Raw genomic sequence first — 7,895 nt, 5'->3', positions numbered from 1 at the left:
TGCTGCAGATGCGAAGGTCACCTGTGTGCAGCATCCATGCTCCCAAATCGCACCGCCACTGTGGCAGCCTTAGAGGATGACTGCTAGGGAGCACTGGGCTGTCCTAGACCACCAACACCACTAGCTGCACCCTCTTTCTCTCCAGAGATGGCCACCACTCAGTTTCACTCCTCAGAGGACCACCACGGTCTACTGTGAATTACCCTCCAGGATTCTGGAGGCTCCTCCCATCATGGAAGACCCTGTCTAGCACTTGTGACCCTTGACCTTGACCTCAGACAAAGAGCCCATCTAGGGTCCCAGGGCTAAGGATTTCATTGCACCTGCACCCCACTGCCTCCATGGTTCTACCACCACCCTGAGAGACAGAACTCCTCAAGAAGACGGCATTGGCCACCTATTACCTTGACTCATGCCAACTCCAGCCACTGCCGCTCTCTCCATGAATGATCCAGCCACCTGAAGTCCAGTTCCTGGCCCAGACTGGATAAGCACAGCCACCTGTCAACCACTCACCACCCAACAGCCGAGGACCAAAGAGAACTTCTCAGCCACATCTCCCAGGAGTTAGGACAACAGCAGGATGAAGCTGTAATAGCCTTGGGTTCGGGTCGTCCTGGCTTCACATCCCTTCTCTGCTACTGACTAGTAGAGCTTCTTGCTTAAGTCACTTACCTCTCTCTGAACATCAGCACATGGGCAATAATACCTCTGTGCAGGACTCGATGAAATAGTGTGCGCAAAGCCATGGTTCAGTGCCTGGCGTGCAGTAGGCCATCAGTCAAGCGCTGTTATAATGGGGGCTCTTTGCTGCTGCAGTGCAGCACCTTAGACCCTGGGGGTAACAATTCACTTAGGCTTCTGTCCAGGGCGAACGGTCCCAAAGCAGCTGCAAGCTGAAGCTCCTGCTCAGCCAGCAATGCCCTTGGGAACTTGATCACCGGCAGCTCTCCCTCCTCCTTCTCCTCCTCCTCCTCCTTCTCCTCCTCCTCCTCCTTCTGCTCTAAAAAGGCCACTCCCCAGCCTTCATAACTGCTGTGTACAAGAAACGAGTTTCCAGCTGCCTGCCAGCTTGTGGCAAGCCCACTGGCTTCAAACCCCCTCATGCTGAGCTCACGGAGGCCACCTCCCAATCACCAAACCCAGTGATATATTCAGTTCTTGCATTGCTTGACGTCTTGGCTGGATCTGATGCTACTGACAATCCCATCTTCCCTAACTGCTCTCTATCTGCCTTCTGAAGGCCACTTTCTGTCTCTTCTGGCCACGTATACACTCTCTCTGACCAGCTCCTCTTCCCCGGTCTTCCCTCCCCATGCTGACATTCCCAAAGGTGCGTCCTGGGCCACTCCTCTGCTCTGTGGGGTCATTCTCCCAGGTGGTCACACCACTGCCATGCATTGGACCAGTGACTTCCAAACAATTCCCAGCACCCCAGCAGCTTGCCCACTGCAGCCAGGATGATCCAATTCACAAATTGGATCAAGTCTTTACACTGCTTAAAACCCATCAGTGCCGTCCCATGGCTCAGAAGATTAAACCCAAGCTCCCTGGTACAGACTCCGTGTCGTCTGACTCCTGCCTGTGTCTTTGGCCTCGGCGCCTGCCCTTCCTGGCATTGGGGCTCATCCCAGTCCTGAGGGGTGACTGGCACCCTCGGAGAGCCCCAGGATCTCCAGGTCTCCGTTCCTTTGACTTGCATGCACTCTACCTGGAACATGTTCCCCCTGCAGGATGCTCCCTGCCTCTCCAAGCCAGATCCAGGGCCCTCCCCCAAGCCCTCTCCTCTGAGCATAGCTGACCTCAGCATCTCTCCTGTTGTTTTGCTCTGGTCTCCCGGTCCGCATGTCCCTGCTATGTAATGAGTACTGGGTGAATGTTGGTGGAGCAAAGGAGGGAATGAATGACCAAGCCAACCTGACTCTGAGGTGGGCGTGGGCTGTCTTAGGTCCTCCTGCTGGAAACCTGGCCCAGAGCTGAGCGGGCTTTGCACCTCTCCCTGACCCTAGCCTCACAGCCACCTCCCCCAGGGCCCAGTGGCCGGCCAGGACTGTTGGTCAGGAATGCCAGACTGGCAACCTGGTTCCCTCCCTCCCTACTAACTCCTTGGAGCAGATCCGTGGGGAGAATTCTCCACTTGAAAGAAAAGCACCAGGCCTCCCCTCCTTCCCTGCCTTCCTGAGAGCCCTTGTCACCACCACATTCTTGCTGAGGCTGGAGGAGATTAACCGGGGGCTGGTGGCAGCAGCCGGTGCCCTAAGCTGCGTGCTGTGTGTTCCCAGCACGGCACCACGCACGAGCCACCCTGGAAGGAAGGTTCTGGTGGCAGGAGCTGGATTTGGTCACCCAGGCACGGGCTGTGAAAGCCCCCACAGCTCCTGACTCTGCCAGGTCGGCCGTTGCTGGGGTGAGGGTGGGGACGCCACAGTCCAAGGGTGTTCAGGGTCAGGGCTCCTTAGGGAAAGGTAAATTACCCCGCAGGGTGTTATGGGTAAGACCATGTTCCTCTCATAATATGTGCTCAAGACCTACCCCCTAGTATCTCAGAATGTGACATATTTGAAAGTAGAATTGTTGCAGATGTAATTAGCAAAGGTGAGGTCATATTGGAATGTAGGGTGGGCTTTTAATCCAATAGGACTGGTGTCCTTATGAAAGAAGAGAAGAGACACAGAGAGACAGACATACACTCCTGCTCTGTGTGAAAGAAAGAAGAGGCGGAGACTGCGGGGAAGCAGCCACAAGCCTGGGCCTGCCAGGAGGACTGACAACCACCGGAAGCCAGAAAGAGGCACGAAGTCTTCCCCTCCAGGCTCGGAGGGAGCAGGCCCGTCCACACCTGAATTCCAGACTCCTGGCCTCCAGAACTGTGAGACAATACACTTCTGTTGTTTGCAGCTGCCTAGTGTGTGGCACTTAGTTATAGCCGCTCTAGAAACGAATACACAGGGCCTCAGACGGGGAGGCCTCAGATTAGGGGGAAATGCCTCTGACTCCCTACGGTGATTTTGGAGACCCAGTCATATTCATTCCTGTCGCCAGCCTTGCTTGTGAGGCCAAGAAAAGCAAAGGCTGAGTAATGACAGTGCCGGGCAGAGGGAAGCCCAGCTGATGTCAGGCCTGCCGCTCTCTCCTGATCCAGGGGTAGAAGGAAACAGACCGTGGGCTGCTGGACGAGGCGTCTCCTCACTCCTGGGTCCGGCCTCTCAGGGCTGCCTGACAGCTAGGGCTTCGGCTGCAACCAGGCCTGAGCTCACCCCTGTCTCTGCCACGTCCTGAGCAAGGCCCTGCCTTGTTCCCTGCCTTGGGTTCTCCCCAGCCTTGAGGCTCCCGCAGCCATGCCACCTGCTGAGCCCAGACATCCCCTCCTCCCTGAACCCTCCCCTGACCCCTTCCTGAGGTGCCTTCTGTGTTGCTGGGGGTGCCTTGGGATGGCTAAAGAGGCCCCGTGCTGAATGCTAAGAGAACAGGACAGTCAGACACACCTGCCTTCAAATTCAGGCATCACATTTGTAGCTGTGTGACTCCAAGCAAGTTCTACATGGCATCTATTTCCTCCTTTTAAGGCAGTGATCCCAGCAGGGTTGTGGGAGGCAACTAGTCAAGGTTGTAGGAGACCCTACAAAGCCGAGGCTCTTTCCCTGGACCCCATGGGCCAGCCTCAGGAGGTCCATGAAATTCCCGAGGCTGGGAGTGAAATAGCGTGTCCAGCTACCTACATTGCTCTCAGGCAGGGGCCTTAGCTCTTGCCTTGTTCTCAGAGGGGTTCATGACTCCAAGAAGTTAAGACCCCCATGTAAATCTCCCAGCCCAGAGCCCCCAAACACCGCTCCACTTTGGACTGAGTGTCTCTCCTGCGTCCTGCCCCCTTGCATCTTGCCCTGAGCTGCATCTGCCGCGTGGTGTCGTGGCCTGTCCCCACAAGGAAAGGGGCCCTCGCAAGGCCAGCCTCAGACCCTGTGCCTGACCCAGGGCTCCTTTGCAAAACAAGTTCTTAATACTGCTCCTTCCCGAGGGGCCCTGAGGTCCAGCTTGCCAGTGCCCACAACGCACCTCTGGCCAAGGTTTCAACAGATCTCACGAACAACCCCGGTCCAATGGAACACACCATGGAAACCGTGTTGTTTACGTTTCACAGATTTGCTGGGGATAAAGGCTACTTAATGAAGGAGGGCCTGAAAGTACTCATGGGAAAGGAGTTCCCTGGATTTTTGGAGAATCAAAAAGACCCTCTGGCTGCGGACATAACAATGAAGGACGCGGACCAGCGCCAAGACAGCACACTGAACTTCCAGAACTTGTTTTCACTCACTGCGGGGCTCGCCACTGTGGACAACAACTATTTTGTAGTACCTATGAAGCAGAAGGGAACGAAGCAGGCAGAACTAAGCAATTACTCGGCCCCGTGAGAGTTCTCCCAAAGAGTCGCTATAGGAACCTGCCCGCAGCTTCCCCTGTAGAAGGCTTTCATGAGCAGACAGGGCCAAGAAAACAGACACATCAAATCCAAATCTCATCTAACAAGCAAAGAAAGGAAGTTAATTAAATAATAGGCTTTTGATATTTAGATTGTTTGCATCCTCTTGGCCTCAATAGACACATCCTTTTTAGTTTGGGAAAATATATATATATACTTTTAAAATTATTTTTTAAGCCTTTGCCTTGGTACATATATATTTTATATTTATATATAATTTTTATATATACATATATACACATATATATTTTATATATATACATACATGCATATATATATATATATATATATATATATATATATATATATGGTGTTTGGTTGGGCTCAGTGGCTCACGCGTGTAACCCTAGCACCTGGGCAGGCTGAGGTGGGTGGATCTTGAGCCCATGAGTTTGAGACCAGCCTGGGCAACATAGTGAGATTTCATGTCTACCAAAAAAAAAAAAACCAAGCCAGGTGTGGTGGTGTGCATGCCTGTAGTATCAGCTACTCAGGAGCCTGAGGTGGGAGAATTGCCTGAACCCAGGAAGTTGAGGCTGCAGTGAGCTATGAACACCCCACTGCACTCCAGCTTGGGTGACAGAGTGAGACCCTGTCTCAAAAAAAAAAAAAAAAGTACATGTATGTATGTATGTATACATATGTATCTAGAGTTTCTTCTCACTATGGTTTGAATGTGTACCCCCAAAAGCATGTGTTGGAAACTTAATCCCCAATGCAACAGTGTTGAGAGGTAAGGCCTGATGAGAGGTAATTATTCCATGAAGTTCTGCCCTCAAGAAAGGGCTAATGCTGTTGTCTCAGTGGGAGTGGGTTCCTTACAACAGGATGAATTTGGCCCCTTTCTCTCTCTCTGTCTCTACCTCTCTCACCCTTCCACTGTCCGATGATGTGGCAAGAAGGCCCTCATCAGATGCCGGCCCGTCAATATTAGACTTCCCAGCTTCCAGAACTGTAAGAAATAAATCCCTGTTCCTCATAATTACCCAGTCCCAGGTACTCTATTATTGTAGCATAAGACAGACTAAGACACTTCTCTCTCCACCACATTCCATTGTTTTTTGTTTTTTGTTTTTTTTGTTTTTTTTTTTGAGATGGAGTCTCGCTCTGTCACCCAGGCTAGAGTGCAATGGCACGGTCTCGGTTCACTGAAAACTCCGCCTCCCAGGTTCAAGTGATTCTCCTGCCACAGCCTCTGGAGTAACTGGGATTACAGGCGCCCGCCACCATGCCTGGTTAATTTTTGTGTTTTTAGTAGAGATGGGGTTTCACCATGTTGGTCAGGCTGGTCTCAAACTGCTGACCTTATGATTCGCCCACCTTGGCCTCCTGAAGCACTGGGATTATAGGCGTGAGCCACTGCACCTGGCCTGTTCCTTTTTTTTTTGAGACGGAGTGTTGCTCTGTCACCCAGGCTGAAATGCAGTGGTGTGATCTCAGCTCACTGCAACCTGCGCCTCCCAGGTTCAAGCAATTCTCCTGCCTCAGCCTCCCAAGTAGCTGGAATTACAGGCACACACCATGGCACCCGGCTAGTTTTTGTATTTTCAGTAGAGATGGGGTTTCACGATATTGGCCAGGCTGGTCTCAAACTCTTGACCTCAAGTTATCCGCCTGCCTCGGCCTCCTAAAGTGCTGAGATTATAGACGTGAGCCATCGTGCCTGGCCACCATGTTCCTTTTCTTCCAGAAGGTCACTCTGCCCTCATCTTCCTCTTGCTTCCTTCTCGGTCTCCTTTGTGCCACCTCCCTGTCACCCACTCTTTAATGAGGTGTCCCCAGGGTCCTGCCTCAGTTCTCTTCCTGCCTCTCCCTGCTCTGGCTGCTCTGCTCTCATGGCTTCAACTCTTGTTAAGGTGACACCAGCTGCTATTACAGACAAACACCAAAGTTTCAGTGTTTTAATGTAATAGAAGTATACTTCTTCATATGAAATCCAATTGGCTTGAGTTCCATAAAGTCACAAAAGTTTTTTTTTTTTTTTTTTTTTTTTTTTTTTGAGACATAGTCTTGCTCTGTCACCCAGACTAGAGTGCAGTGGTGCAATCACTGCTGACTACAGCCTCAACCCCCTGGACTCAAGCAGTCCTCCCACTTTAGCCTCCCAAGTAGCTGGGACTACAGATGTGAGCCACAGTGCCCAGCTAGTTTTTTATTTTTTTATTTTTATTTTTTTTTGAGGTGGAGTCTCATTCTGTTGCCCAGGCTGGAGTGCAATGGCACGATCTCGGCTCACTGCAACCTCTGCCTCCTGGGTTCAAGTGATTCTCCTGCCTCAGCGTCCCAAGTAGCTGGGATTACAGGCGCCTTCCACCATACCTGGCTAATTTTTTTTATTTTTTAGTAGAGACGGGGTTTCACTATGTTGGCCAGGCTGGTCTCAAACTCCTGACCTTGTGATCCACCTGCCTCAGCCTCCCAAAGTGCTGGGATTACGGGCGTAAGCCACCACGTCTGGACCAGCTTTTTAATTTTTTGTAGAGATGATGTCTCGCTAGATTGCTCAGGTTGGTCTCAAACTCCTGGGTTCAAGTGATCCTCCTGCTTCAGCCTCCCACAGTGCTGGGATTACCAGTGTAAGCCACCATGCCTGGCCCCTGCCATCTTTGACACATGGCTTCCACATTGGCCTTGGGCATCTGTATCCAGTCAGCAGCCTGGAGAGAACAAGGAGAGTGGTTTGGAAGGTTGTGTGGGCTTTTATGACAGACAAGTACCTCACTTCCACCCACCTTCCACTGGCCAGAACTCCGCCCATGGCCGCATCTAATGCAATGAAAGTCGGGAATGTGATCTAGCAGTTCATCTGGCAGTAGATGGGCTGGCGTTCGATATAGCTTGGATGTTTGGCCCCTCCAAATCTCATGTTGAAATATGAGCCCCAGTGTTGGGGTGGGCCTGGTGGGAGGTGTTTGCATCATACAGGTGGATCCCTCAGGAATGGCTTGGTGCCCTCCCCATGGTAATGAGTGAGTTCTCAATCTATTAGCTCATGTGGGTGCTTTGTTTTTGTTTGTCTGTTTGTTTTTTGAGACAGGGTCTCACTCTGCCATCCAGGCTGGAGTGCAGTGGTGCAATCATGGCTCATTGCAACCACCTCCCAGGCTCGAGTGATTCTCTCACCTCAGCCTCCTGAGCAGGCCCACACCGCCACACCTGGCTAATTTTTTTTTTTCTTTTTTTTTTTATTTTTGAGACAGAGTCTCACTCTGTCACCTCGGCTGGAGTACAGTGGCGCAATTTTGGCTCACTACAACCTCTGCCACCTAGGTTCAAGTGACTTTCATGCCTCAGCCTCTTGAGTAGCTGGGACTACAGGTGCCTGCCACCATGCCCAGCTAATTTTTATATATTGAGTAGAGACAAAGTTTTACCATGTTGGCCAGGCTGCTCTTGAACTCCTGGCCTCAACTGATCT

The 7,895-nt window shown here is 51.6% G+C and overlaps 1 pseudogene; it reads left to right on the top strand.

Annotated features, from left to right (window-relative positions):
- Positions 1 to 4,097: 4,097 nt before the first annotated feature.
- Positions 4,098 to 4,409, top strand: LOC104680301 (annotated as a pseudogene).
- Positions 4,410 to 7,895: the final 3,486 nt, after the last annotated feature.

This window comes from Rhinopithecus roxellana, chromosome 19, assembly GCF_007565055.1.
Source record: "Rhinopithecus roxellana isolate Shanxi Qingling chromosome 19, ASM756505v1, whole genome shotgun sequence".
Classification (NCBI taxonomy): domain Eukaryota; kingdom Metazoa; phylum Chordata; class Mammalia; order Primates; family Cercopithecidae; genus Rhinopithecus; species Rhinopithecus roxellana.
The sequence above is the reverse complement of the archived record's forward strand: the minus strand, read 5'-3'. Positions and strand labels throughout refer to the sequence as shown.